Below are 15,087 nucleotides of genomic sequence, written 5' to 3' on the forward strand. Positions count from 1 at the left end.
TTCTTTTAAAATCGGGCTAAACTGCGGCTTAAATAAGGCTGGAATCGGGCATCCACACGGCCCTGTGGATTTTTCACACGGGCCTGTGGAATTTCCACACGCCCGTGTGGATTCTCTGGAAACCTGATTTTTGGCCAACTGTGAATAGTAAATTCTACAGTGTATTGGTAAAGTGATTTGCTACAGCAAGCTACTATAGTACTCCACCTAAACACTCCCAATTCCACACTTTTCATCGAGACAACATAAATGGGCACAGGTTTATGCTGAAGATCGCAAATCTTCTTCAAACAAAGGCCTCATTCGTGAAGATCTTGCTATCAATGCACAAGTCGGGATACGTAAATGTGACTGCCTTCGTGCCCCTCCAACTCATTGTAATGACTTGAATATATGGAGGTTGACACACATTCACATATCTTAGAGCCCCACTTGTGTCTTCGTGTTTGTTCCTTCCAAGATTCCAGCAAATAGTGCATTTACGATCTACTTTCACCTTCTTTTCTTAATACTTAGCTGCACAACCCTACATGCGCAAAAGAACACAAATACACATGTATTAGCGCGTAAACTTGATAAAAGTAATGGACATCGTAAGGAATGAACACTTCACATTCTTAAACTTAATAAAAATACTAAAATTGATACTTAACCAAGTGAACATGAATAATGACTGTATTGATAAAGTGTAATGTAAGCAAAACGACAAGCCCAAGTAAGTAAGAGAAAAGGTAATCGATAGAAGTAGGGTACTCGAACAATACCTATGACTAATGTTTCAAGTGCAAGACCTACTATTATGCATCCTAACTAATACTTAATGAGTCGTGGAAATCTTAAAGCACACGGTCCCAAACCTAAAGTCAACTATGATTAACTCTACAATATGTCCCAGTGGAGAATTCGTTCAATCTCAATACCTCACACTATGAAAAGTTGCATGGAGTTCTAGGGATTCCAATTGATAAACCATATTCCTATGTGTAGATCTAAGCCTCTGGTCCAGGCGAAAGATCCCTACTCACAATTAAGACCTAGATACTAAAGTCACTTCAACGCTTCACTCAGTTGCTCGCGCAACTAAGCCCCAGCGGAGTTCATCCTTTAGTTCTTCACTCTATTATAATTGCAAATAACTCTAGGAATTAGAGGTAGGATAAATCACACTGCATGGGAAAGGGGAGGCTACGATACCTCTCGACTTACCCTCTCAACCCTCTCCAATCTAGCTTTGTCTAACCCTCATGGCGTGTCACCCATCCATAAAGGTTACCAAGATGAACTCTCAACCATAGCGTCACTCTAAGGAAGAAATCATTCAATGAGCATTCAAGATTGGAACTCAATTAAAAACATCAATTAAGGAAGGCATAATAAAAGGTCAAAGAAATAATAACATCCTAGGGTTTACAAAATCCAAGTACCCACTAGGAGGTTTAGCTCTCCATGGAGCAAGATATAATCAATAATGAAATCGAAAGTAAAATAAGTAATCCATAGGAAAACTACCTCGGTAGTCGTGACGATGGTCTTGTGGAGTATACTCGTCTTCTCCAAAAGTCGCCTTGTCCGGCCTAAGGCACACCTCGCTAAATCGATGCCGACGAAAGCTCCCCAAATAACCTTCTTCCAAGGCAAGCGAGGTGTTGAATCTATAGAACCACTGCAAAGATTTTCCGAATGGCTCTGAAAACCCTAGCTGATAGCCTCTCAAAAGGTGGAGAAAAGTTGGAGAGAAGGATGAAAGATTCGTTAAAAATCGGGTTGAACCGCGGCTTAAATAGTGCTGCAATCGGGCATCCACACGCCCCTGTAGATTTTTCACACGGGCCTATCGAATTTCCTTACGGGCGTGGGGAATTTCCACATGCCCGTGTGGATTCTATGAAAACCTGATTTTCGGCCGGCTGTGAACAGTAATTTCTACAGTGATTTGCTGTATTATGGTGCTACAGTGCTCTGCCAAAACACTCCCAATTTCACACTTTTCATCGAGGCAATATAAACGGCCACACGTTTCAGCCGTAGATCGCAACTCTTCTTCAAACAAAGGCCTCATTGGTGAAAATCTTGCTATCAATGAACAAGTCAGGATATGCAAATGTGACTGCGTTCTTGCCCCTCCAACTCATTGTAATAACTTTAATACATGGAGGTTGACACACATTCAAGTATCTTAGAGCCTCACTTGTGTCTTCGCATTTGTTCCTTCCAAGATTCCACCAAATAGTGTGTTCACAATCTACTTCTGCCTTTTTTCTTAATACTTAGTTTCACAACCCTACAAGCGCAAAAAATCACAAATAAACATATATTAGCGCTTAAACCTGATAAAAGTAATGAGCATCATAAGGAAAGAACACTTCGCATTTTTTAACACACAAGCACTTATCATTTTTATTCAAATATAATAGTCATTCCAAAAATCAAACATACGATTAATGTTTTGATTGAAAAATAGGAGACATTAGTATAAGAAAACATAGGATTATGGTTTTGAATAAAAAATTGGAGACATTACTATAAGAAAACGTAGGACTATGGTTCTGATTCAAAAATATTAGACTTTACAAAATGGAAATATAGGATTCCTAAAAGAAAACATAGGATTAGAGGTTTGAGTAAAAAACTGTGGACATTGCGAAAGGAGAACATAGGATTAGAGTTTTGATTAAAAAATAAGAGGGAAGAAAAAACATAGAATTAGGGTTTTGATTAAAAATATGATACATTACAAAAAGAAAATCATACAATTATTGTTTTGATTCAAAAATAGCAGACATTTCTAAAAGAAAATATTAGATTAGGGTTTTCATTCAAAAATAGGTGCCATTGTGAAAAACAAAACATAGGATTAGTATTTTTATCAAAAATTGGAAACATAGGATTATGGTTTTGAATGAAAAATTGGAGACATTACTAAAAGAAAACATATGATTAGGGTTTTGATTTAAAATAGGTGACATTACTAAAAGAAAACATACGATTAGGATTTGATTGAAAAATTGGAAATATTTCTATATGAACGAAAGATGGGAGACATTACTATAAGAAAACATAGGATTAGTATTTTCATTAAAAAATAGGAGGCGTACCTAAAAGAAAATTTTAGGAGACGTACCTAAAAGAAAATATCATATTCAGATTTTGATTGAAAAATATGATTCATTTTAAAAATGAAACATAGGATTAGTGTTTTGATTAAAAAATAGGAGGCGTACCTAAAAGAAAATATCGGATTTGAATTTTGATTGAAAAATATGATTCATTTTAAAAATGAAACATAGGATTATGGTTTCGATTAAAATATAGCACGCATTCCAAAAAAAACTAGGATTAAAGTTTCGATTCAAAAATTGGAGAAATTATGAAAGGAAAACATACAATTATTGTTTTGATTAAAAAATAGTAGATATTCGCAAAAGAAAGCAAAAGATTAGTTTTTTGAATCAGAAACCCAATCGTATGTTTTATTATAGTAACATCTCCTTCTTTTTAGTTTTGAACAAAAAACCCTCATCCTATGTTTTATTTTTGGAATATGTCCTATTTTTCAGTTTTAAATCAAAACCCTAATATTTTTGTTTTTCTTTTCGAATGTCTCATTTCTTTTTAATCAAAAATCATAATCGTATCTTTTTGTTTTTGGGAATCTCTACTTGTTTTTAATCAAAAACCCTAATCTTATGCTTTCTTTTTTGTAATGTCTCCTATTTTTGAGTCAAATTCTAATTCTATGTTTCCTTTTGGGATGTCTGCTAGTTTTCAATGAAATCCCTATTTTGATTTTTCTTTTCAAAATTTCCCTGCTTTGCCTTTTAATCAAAACCCTAATTCTAAGTTTTCTTATAGTAATGTCTCCTATTTTCTAATTCTAATTTTTCTTATAGTAATGTCTCCTATTTTACAATCAAAACCCTAAACCTAAGTTTTCATTTTGAAATGTCTCATATTTTACAATCCAAACCCTAATCCTATATTTTCTATTGGGAATGTCTACTATTTTAGAATCAAACCCCTAATCCTATGTTTTCTTTTTAAAATGTCTCATATTTTTTAATGAAAACCATAATCCAATGTATTTTTTTGGGGATGTTTGTTAGTTTTTAATCAAAAACCCTAATCCTATGTTTTTCTTTTTGGAAATATCCCATAATTTTCAATCAAACCCTAATCATTTCTTTTTCTTTTTATCAATGTACTGCTACTTTTTGAAACAAAAACCTTAATCCTTTTGTTCTTTTTCCTGAATGTATCCTATTTGTCGGGTTTTTGAATCAAAACCATAATTCTTTGTTTTATTTATGAAATCTCTATGTTTTCTTATAGTGACGTCTTCTATTTTTCAATAAAAACATTAATCGTTTCTTTCCTTTTCGAAATGTCTCATATTTTCAATGAAAACCTTGATTCTATGTTTTCTTCTCTAAAGGCCTAATATTTTTTAATCAAAACCCTAATCCTATGTTTTCAATCGAAACCCTAATCCTATTTTTGAATCAAAATTCTAATACTTTGGTTTCATCTCATAATCGCCCCCATCTTTCAATCAAAACCTGAATCCTATCTTTTCTTTTCTTAATATATCGTATTTATCAGTTTTGAATCAAAACCCTAATTTTATGTTTTCGTCTAGTAATGCCTCCCATTTTTCAGTTTTGAATCAAAACCCTAATTCTTTATTTCCATTTCGGAATTCCTCCTATTTTTGAATCAAAACCCTAACACTTTTTTTTTCTTTTCGGAATATCTCCTATTTTCTGAATAAAAACTCTAATCTAATGTTTTCTTTTCATAATGCCAACTCTATTTGAATCAAAACTCTAATCCTATGTTTCCTTTTGGGAATGCCTACTATTTTTTAAACAAAACCCTAATCCTATGTTTCATTTAGAAATGTCTCCTATTTTTTTTTTTTTTCATCAGAACTCTAATCCTTTATTTTCTAATAGTAATGTCTCATATTTTTTATTCAAAACCCTAATATTATATTTTTTCTTTTAGAAATGTCTCCTAATTTTTTTGGGTTTTCATCAAAGCCATAATCCTATGTTTTGTGATAGTAATGTCTCATATTTTTCAATCAAAACCCTAATCATATGTTTTCTTTTAAAAATATGTCATATTTTTAAATCAAAACCCTAATAGTATATTTGCTTTTCAGAATGCCTACTATTTTTTAATCAAAACCATAATCCTATGTTTTCAAATAGTAATGTCTCCTATTTTTAAATCAAATCCATAATCCTATATTTTGATTTTGAAATGCCTACTATTTTTCAATCAAATCCATAATCCTATTTTTTTTTTTCTGAATGCCGACTATATTTGAATCAAAAGCCTAATGCTATGTTTTATTTGAGTAGTATCGAATATTTTTTAACCAAAGCCCCAATCCTATATTTCTTTTTGGAATGCCTACTATTTTTAAATCAAAAAAACTAATCTTATCCTTTCTTAAAGTAATGTCTCCTATTGTTCCATCAAAATCCTAATATTATGTTTTTTTTAAAATGTCAGTAATTTTTTAATCAAAACAATATTCGTATGTTTTTTTCGTAATGCCTCATATTTTTTAATCAAAATCCTAATCCGAAGTTTTGTTTAATGCTTCCTATTTTTTAATCAAAACCCTAATCCTATGTTTTTTTTAATGCCTCATATTATTGAATAAAAAACGTAATCTTGTGTTCTATTTTGGGAATGCCTATTATTTTTAATCAATACAATAATCGTATTTTTACTTTTGTAATGTCTCATATTTTTTAATTAAAACCCTAATCCTATGTTTTTTTTAGAATCCCTCCTATTTTTTAATCAAAACACAAATCATATGTTTTCTTTTGGGAATGTATGTTATTTTTGAAACAAAATAATAATCTTATGTTTTTCTTTTTCAAGTTGTCTCATATTTTTTTCAATCAAGACAATAATCCTATATTTTTCTTTTTTTGGAATGTTTACTATTTTTTTGAATCAAAAAGCCCTAATACTATGTTTTTCTTATAGTAATGTCTCCTATTTTTTTCATTCAAAAACCCTAATCCTATGTTATCTTATATTAATGTTTGTTATTTCTGAATCAAAACCCTCATCCTAAGTTTTCTTTTCGGAATGCCTACTATATTTGAATCAAAACTTTAATGCCATGTTTTCTTTATGGAATGCCTCCTATCTTTCAATAAAAAATCTAACAATATGTTTTCCTTTCGAAATGTCTCCTATCTTTCAATCAAAACCCAAATTCGAAGTCTTATTTTCTTAATATTTCTTATTTATCAGTTTTGAATCAAAACACTACCGAATTTTTTTCTTTTGAAAACATCTCATATTTTTCAATAAAAAATGTAGTCCTTTATTTTATTTTTTGCAATTTCTGTTATTTTCGAGTCAACACCCTAATCATATGTTTTCTTTAGAGAATGTGTCCAATTTTTTACTTCTGGGTCAAAACCCTAATCCTTTGTTTTCTTTCTAGAATGTCTTAGTTTTTGAATGAAACCCCCATTTCTATGTTTTGTTTTCAGAAATATAAGATTAGCGTTTTTATTCAAAACCCTATTGTTGGTAGGAGACATTATTATAAGAAAACAAATTATTATAGTTTTGAATCAAAACCCTAATCCGATGTTTTCATATAGTAATGACCCCTATTTTTCTATAAAAACATTAATCCTATCTTTTCTTTTTGGAATGCCCACTTGAATTAAACTCTAATCTTTTATTTTCTTTTTGGAATATCTCCTATTTTACAGTGAAAACCCTTATCCTATGTTTTCTCTTCGATATGTCTACCATATTTGATGACAATAGTTGATGACACCCGTTTCTCCGCAAAAACACTTTAGGAAGTTATAATTAGCCATTAAACAATAAATGTATAAAAACAAAGAAATAGTTAATAAACACAAAGAAAAAATCACTTGTGAATATATCACACTAAATACAAAAATTTCTTCAAATTACCTATCACCAAGAATTTTCAAAGTACATTTCTATTTGCATCTTCTGGAGCGATTCTTACAAAAGTAGGACCCCTTGTTCGATGTTGTCTTGCAACATTTTCATCTGCAGTCGATAATCCACCAGAACCTAATTCCAAAGTCTCATTCACTGTTGGTTCAATCGACAAATTAGGTGGCACTTCAAGTGATGGATCATTATTTGTTGATGTTTGATTTCCTGGATTACCCATTCATCGACAAATTTGGTGCCACTTCAAGTGATGCCATCAGAAATGGTTCTATGGTAGACTAAACAGTGGAAGTTACTTTCAAAGGTTGATGATATGCAGAATTCTTTATAGGACGATTGATGCAGTCTACGCAATTGTATGGGTTGCAAGTAAGTAGTAAAGTGGTACCCCGCGAGGGCTAGGGTTGTTGAACCACAGGGACTAGAACTCTAAGTACTCAGTTTTCCTCTAATCTCTAGTTAAACAAAGATTGGGTTGGTTTTAAACAAGACCAAAGCAAAAACTAAAGAGAATGGAGGGAAGGAATGGGTAGACTAGGATTGAGTATTCGACAATAAGAGAGCAATGCCCAGAGGTGATCCCTACAAAATATAGAATTCTAAATTGTTTCTAATGCCTACCAGGTACATCATAATGTTCCAGTGTGTGCTCTAATGCAAGGTTGCATCTATGGTTCTCAAATACACAAAGGTCTGCTAGGGTAACTGTGCATCTCAAACACATTGACTTTTGCAATCACAATAAGCAATCACAACTATGGTCATCCATACACCAAGTTTTACCAAAGCATCTGTGCAAATCAAACACATCAAGTTATACAACACAAGATTTGACACAAGAATCCAAATAACTCTGTTGACATTTAAAACAATTAGTCAAAGCATACAAAACATTGTATTTCAACACCCCGGGGCACCCTGGACGATTAGCCACTTATGGATGAGTACAACAAGGAATAAACAATTGAAAATCTAGAGAAAGAAGACATGATTCTCCCATTCATATGCAAGATGATCTTTCTTATTGCTAACCCCACTTCTCCTGTGCCTCCAACTCGCCCTTGATCTCCCTAGATGGTGTGGTAAAGCCTGATTTTCGATTTCATCCCAATCCTGCTGGTGGAGAAAAGAATCCCCGAACAAAGATGATCTCAAAGCCCTAGAATTCTGGAGTTATTTGGAAATTTTTAGGCTTGACACGGTCTGTGCATGGTCATGTGATGACCATGTCCTTGATCAGGGTTCTTTGTGAAATAGGTCTTGAATATTCAAGTGGGGATGACAAGATCGTGCCATACCCATATCCTTCCTGTGCATGGTAGTGCGAAGAGCTTCCAGATCTTGCTGCCCTTGTTTAGAAGAAACTATCATCAGGCTGAGATTTTCAGTTGAAAGCGCACGGTCATCTGGAGACTGTGTCTATCTTGAGGACACGATCATACTAGAATACTTCCTTGTTCATCTCTAGACTGGGGTATTTAGGAGGATAAAGCAAGGTCATGCGATGCCCATGTTAGTCTTCAAACATAGCAGAAACTTGATTCTTCTGCTCAGTTATTCCCCAAATTCACTCCCATTAACTTTGAATCCCTGGTTGTGCGCATGGAACAAATATACCCAGATTAGCACCTCAAATGTATGAAATTGAGCTAAATGACAAGTAAATGAATGAAAAATACCCCCACACTTGAATGTTTGCTTGTCCTTAAGCAATCTCACATCTCTCAATAAAAGAGAAGATGAGTGCATTACTTCTGGCCTCAGGGGAATGGAAAATCCTTAAGCATAGAGGGAACAAAAAGGGTTAGTTCAAACAAGAATGCTCGATAAAAGGCTACACTTTTACTTTAAAGACCTTGTCTTTGTGTGAAAACCCTAAAATGAGTGCCCCGAAGTCTCCAGGACCAACCTAACAGTAAATAACCTTTATTTCAAGTAGAACACTGGGTAGTAGCTTCATACAGCGTAGGGGTAGCCTTCTGTCCAGGTAGATCATCAAATATACACTTGCAATGCAAAAAATTAGACTACTCAAGAGTAGCTTTCACTCCTCTAAGGTGATAGCTTTTTCTATCATCTTTTTACACTAAAACTTGTACTGGTAGGGCATCCCAAAAAGGAATTAGACTTCCAGTTTTTTATTAACACTAGAATAAACACAAACACTTGGTCTTAAGTGAAAGGATTTTGTCTTAAAGCATGTGGCTCCACAATTAGGGCAACGTGATGAAGTCTTAGGTCATTAGATTAAAAGTGAGTCTACAAGTTGCTCCAAATAAGTCTCTAACACAATCGTGCTTCCCTACCCCACACTTGAATGATACATTGTCCTCAATGTATAAATATAAGTCATGCAAAATAGAAATTAAGAACAATCAAAGGAAAGGTGGGGTTCACGTATCTTCCTTGAACACAGAGAGTGGTTTTGTTTCTCTCAACATGTTTACCACTCAAAGCAACCATACAATCCCTAAAATTAGTGGAGAACACAAGTAAAACAGGAGAAATCACAAAATACGATAACATAAAATAAAAGCTGAAAAGAACAAACAACAAAAATAAAATAAAATAAATGAAAATGTAGCAAGGGACTCCCCTTTCTAACTGACTACAAAAGATGAAATAAAAGGAAGTACAATAAAAGGAGATAAAGATAAACAAAGGATTGCTGTTGGTTTAGTGATTAAGAGGTTGCGTTCTTAGGCTGGGTATCAGCACCAGATGGGGTCACATCATTCTTGCAATGGGCCGTGATATGCTGCAAACTCTACCCCAACCATTGAAAGCTGGGCTGCTCATTCCAGAATAAGGGGTTGCTCCTGCATTGATTCTCTAAAGTTGTGGATCACAGCAAGATGACAAGACCCATTCTCTGAAGTCTATACAAAGTAATAGGGTTAAATCCGCCAGTAGAGGACATATGGCCCATGTTTTCAAAGAGACCCATTCCCTAAATGAGTCTGGTTATATATGGACCTGCAAATATTATATGTGCACGAGTGTCAGTTGCCTGGTGATGAAATGATGTGGAGACGATGAATTTTAAGTGAAATTGGGTTTTATATTTCATACTTAAAAAGTAATGGACTCCTGAAGATTAATGTTGCCGGTGAAATGATTTTGTCTAGTGATGGTACCACTGAGGTGGGAGTGGATGAATCTGAGTGCGGATGACTTCAGAGATGATGCTCTGTTGATGGTCGGTCGGAAAGTGTGGCCGTAGTCACTTAGCCTCCTCCATCAGGCTAATCGAGTTTCCCCAAGTAGTGTCGAGGAGAGTAAGTTGTGATACTCTTCAATTAAGGTGTAGTCCCGATCATAAATAGCCAAGAAGAGGGCAAAACCCATTCAAGTCAGATGATAATCTTGCTCCCTGAGTGGGAATCGAATAGCATGAGATTCATCCCAGACATCCTACCCTCAAAGTCTCTCCAATGTTGCAAAGAATTCAAAAGTTAATTCATGGTAGGCTGGTTCATTGATGGTGAGTACCTTGTGCAAGGCTCCGACATCCAATAATTGCTCAACCTCATCTATTAATCTGACTCTTTGCAACACTTCCCAATCAATGGTGCGAATGGTCCCAAATTCATACTGAGGCCGAGTATAACATTCGTAATGAATCGGTGTTGTTAGGTGTGCTAGAGGCTGGCATAGACCCGACCCCGTTGGTGTTCACTTCCTTGGCATTATCTACAACAGGAAATGGAATGAATTATTTTAGTTATGTATCAATGCAGGGTGAACACGATGGTGCTAGGAGCACCCTGACTATGCTCCGGTCAAGAGCACGATCGTGCTTTTTCAAAAAGCTTGATCATCATCTCCGAAGATTTCAAAAAGTTAGATCTCAAAAATCTGACAGAAAATTATATCAAATCAACAAAATCGAGCATGGGAAAACCAAATTACCGATGAACCATAGGTATGACCACCTGGAACTTCACAGCAACACCAAAATAATAGTTTGTAGTTTACCGGAGTTAGAGGAGAGAGCACACAAGAAGAGGAGAAAGAGTGACAATGGTTGGCAGGTGCTACACTAACTTACAGGCTTTTACCGCACGAGAGAGTGAGATGAAGTTTGACACGACCGAATTGTGTATGTGTACCGCAAGTGCAAGGGCATCGAAGTAATAAAATACCCACTGAGATGGGTACTCAAATCCATAGGGAACAGAACTAGTAGTAATAACCACTTCTCAGTTATCTAATCGGAGTCATGATTGTCATGAAATGAACTTAATTGCACGAATAAGAATATCGCAAGCAAGCAAAGGAAAAATAGAAATCAAGGGAGATCTCAATCAATAAAAATGAGGTACCCAGGCAATACTCTCCCTAGGTTCTAAACATGAAGTGCAAGACATAATAAAGGCTCTTAAACCGAGTTAGATGAGTTAAGGTAATCCAGGAATAATCGATCCCTAATTCCACGCAATCGATACTAGTCCCCTACAAGGTCCGTTGGTGAAATGGCTCAATCTCAACACCTCACACCAAATATAACCGCAATAAGCTCTAGGGATACCTAGGAGTGCAATTGATTCCTAAATATATACCTAAACCTACTTCTTGGCGAAAGATCGCTAACCCCCTACAAAGTCCCGGTGGAGAAATCTCTCAATCTCATATCAAATACCAAATATGGTTGCATAAAGTCATGGAAATATGGAGATAGGAAGCACTTATACGAAGGGAAAGGGGACACTCCACTATCTCATGACTCACCCTCTCAATCCTCTTTAATCTTGGAGTTCTAACCCAAATGGAGACCTCTCTCTCACCAAGGCAACAAATCATGTATTAAGAATCAACCACAAAGATCAATATGACATGCAAGCAATGATAAAACAAGATTAAAACTCACATAAACTTGTAATTAATGTAAAACATAAAGTAAGTCAATACAAAAGATAAGATCCTAGGGTTCACATGACCAAATACCTACTAGGGTTTAGCCCTCCATTTTGCAAGTTACAAAGCAAAGTGTATTGTAATAAAAAGAAATGTAAACCATAGAGAAAAACCTTCCTGAATTCGTGATGATAGCCTTGATGGGTCACTCAACGTCTTAAAGGATCCTTCTTCAAAGCTAGGTTGCGAAGGCCCTCTCGGTGCTATGATGGAGGAAAGATCTATTAAAGTTGGTGAAGATCACCCCTCGAATTCACCAAAGACCTCCTCTTGAAACCCTTCGAACGCTAGCAAAAAGTCTCCAAAGAATAGGGCAAAAGGGTTATTTATAAGCCTAAACCGCGACTATCATGTGCCTCCATGCGTTAGATTTCATGCGCTCGCGTGAGCTGCAAAAATTCCCACGCGACCGCGTCGAATTTTCAAACGGTCGCATGAACAGTGTTTTTTCTTCTACATTACTACTACAGTAAACATTGCTAGTATACTCTTCTCTTGAAGCCGCATGGTCGAGCACACATCCACATGGTTGGTTATAAGACTTTTCTTCATCGAATCAACATTAGGAAGGTCTTGCATTCTTCACATAGAGTAGGAAATGGAGATGTGATTGCCTTTGTGTCCTTCCAACTAGCGAATTGCATTGAATCCTCTTGGAAGTTGTTACACACCTCCATGTACATGAGCTCCACTTGTGTCTTGATCTTTAGGTTGCACAAGAACTCAAAAAATGTGTCTTTATGACCTATTTTTGCTTCTTTTTCTTCCTTCAAGGCATTCACAACCTAATCGCATAAAAAACACCAAATACACTATATGAGAAATAAACCATGGTAAAAATAATGCTCAAAGCATGTAAAACATATAGAAAAATATGTGTACTCAAACACTTATGAAAGGGTTGGGAGTAGTTAGCGAAAAGGGGCGATTGGTGTTGAATAGGTTTTTGAAAAGAACAAGGTTAAGGTGACAAGTCATGACAGGACATGCCCAGACACGATCATGCTAGGGTTATCAGGGTAAACACAATCATATTGAGGGTGTGTCTCTCCTCTTGAAAATCTCAAGAAAATTTCCAAAGAGCTTAAAAAGGGAAAACATGTTCTTGTAAATAGCAAGAGCACTGTGTGACCCTTCTTGGCATGATTGTGTTCGGCCCGCGTCCTTCCTGAGTTTTACAAAATGGATGCCAGTGAAAATTAGTAGCCCATGCATAGGCGTGTTGAACCAGTGCGCTGCTAGAAAATTCAAAGAAAAGTGTTTTCTTCCTCCAAAAGAAACGATTTGGCCAAAAGAGATAAGAAAGAGCATTGCCAAAACATCAAATGCATAGAAAAACACCTCGAGAGACACTGATTAAAGTAAACCATAGTAAAAAATAACTAAAACATGAAGATGAAAAATAGAAACAAAAGGACACAGATAAAAGGAAGCAAAACAACTTGGGTTGCCTACCAAGAAGCACTTGTTTTACATCACTAGCTTGATGTACCTATTCAGACGGGGGAATCATGAAGTAAGAATGCACTAGCCACTGTAGGAGAAAGAATGCCCTCTCTTATCGTAGAATGCTTCAATCGATTCCTATTGACCCTGAAGGTTCCTTTAATAGGGTGAGAGATCTCAGCAACATTACGAGGAAATGTTTGTGTCATCAAGTAAGGTCCTTACTAGTAGGATTTCAATTTTCTAGGAAAGAGCTTCAGCCTTGAATTAAAAAGAGGAACTTACTCTCCTACCTGAAATAGCTTATCTTTCCTGAGGTGGTCATCATGAATTCATCTCGTTTTCTCCTTGTACAAGAATGTATTCTCATAAGCATTGAGTCTATGCTCCTTCAGCTCATTCAATTAATATTTCCATTTTTTTTGTGTATCTTCCAAATCCAAATTCACCAGTTTAATTGCCTAATATGCTTGGTGCTCAAGTTTGACCAGCAAATGACATGCCTTACTGTAAACCAATCCATAGGGTGTGTGCCCTGTGGATGTTTTATGTGCTGTTCTGTAGGACCAAAGAGCTTCTTCCAACCGTTCTGACCAATAACGCCTATAATGATGAATGGTTTCTCCCATAATTATCTTTATTTCTTTGCTTGTGACTTCGACTTGACCACTCATTTGGGGGTGATAAGTGGTGGCAATACGGTGGTTGACACCTTAATTCTTCATTACCTTTTCAAACTGAGTGTTGCAAAAGGGTGTCCCCTAATCACTGATAATTGCTCTGGGGGTACCGAACTGGGAGAATAGCTTTTTCAGAAATTTGACCACCACTCTTGCATCATTTGAAGGTAGAGCTTGTGTCTCTACTCATTTAGAAACGTAGTCCATCGCTACTAGCATATATTTGTTTCCATTTGAGTTTAGGAAAGGTCCCGTGAAGTCAATCCTCCACACATCGAATACTTTAAACTGATGAATAGGGGTTTGTTTCATTTCATCTAGTTTGGACAAGTTCCTACTCCCCTAGCATTGATCACATGATCCGACAAATTTCCAAGCATCCATAAATAGTGTCAGCAAAAAAACAATTGACATCCAAAACCTTCTCAGCTATATGGTTTGCGCTAAAATGACCTCCCCCTCTTATGACATGACAGTGTTCCAGGATTTTCTATCCTTCCGCATGTGAAATACAATGACAGACTACCAGGTCAGCACACAGTTTGTACAAGAAATGGTCCTCCCAAAAATAACGTTTGATGTTGGATAGGTATTTTTTTTTGTTGTTGGTAGGAGAATTGTGATGGAATAATTCGCCACATCAGGTAGTTGGTGACATCAGCAAACCAAGGGTGTTTCTCATTTTGAGTAGGTTTCTTTTGGACCTAATAGAGATGTTTTTCAAGAAAAACATTGTTGATTCTTTGGTGACTACTAATGTTTCCATCTGTATGTGTCAGGGGTGATAGGTGTTCGGCCACCACATTCTCTGATCATTTTTTGTCCCAAATCTCCACATCAAATTCTTGTAAGGGTAGTATCCATATAATCAAACAAGTTTTTGCATTAGTCTTGGCAAGAAGGTATCTAATTGTTAGCACTAGGTAGGACCTGAACTTATCAAAAGCATAGATGATAGCCAACAATTACTTTTCTGTAGTAGTGTAGTTCCCTTGCGTTCAAGTTAAAGTTTTATTCATATAGTAAATTGGGTGGAATTGTTTGTTGTGTCTCTAACCTAGCACCATCC

Source organism: Dioscorea cayenensis, chromosome 20 (assembly GCF_009730915.1).
Source record: "Dioscorea cayenensis subsp. rotundata cultivar TDr96_F1 chromosome 20, TDr96_F1_v2_PseudoChromosome.rev07_lg8_w22 25.fasta, whole genome shotgun sequence".
Classification (NCBI taxonomy): Eukaryota; Viridiplantae; Streptophyta; class Magnoliopsida; order Dioscoreales; family Dioscoreaceae; genus Dioscorea; species Dioscorea cayenensis.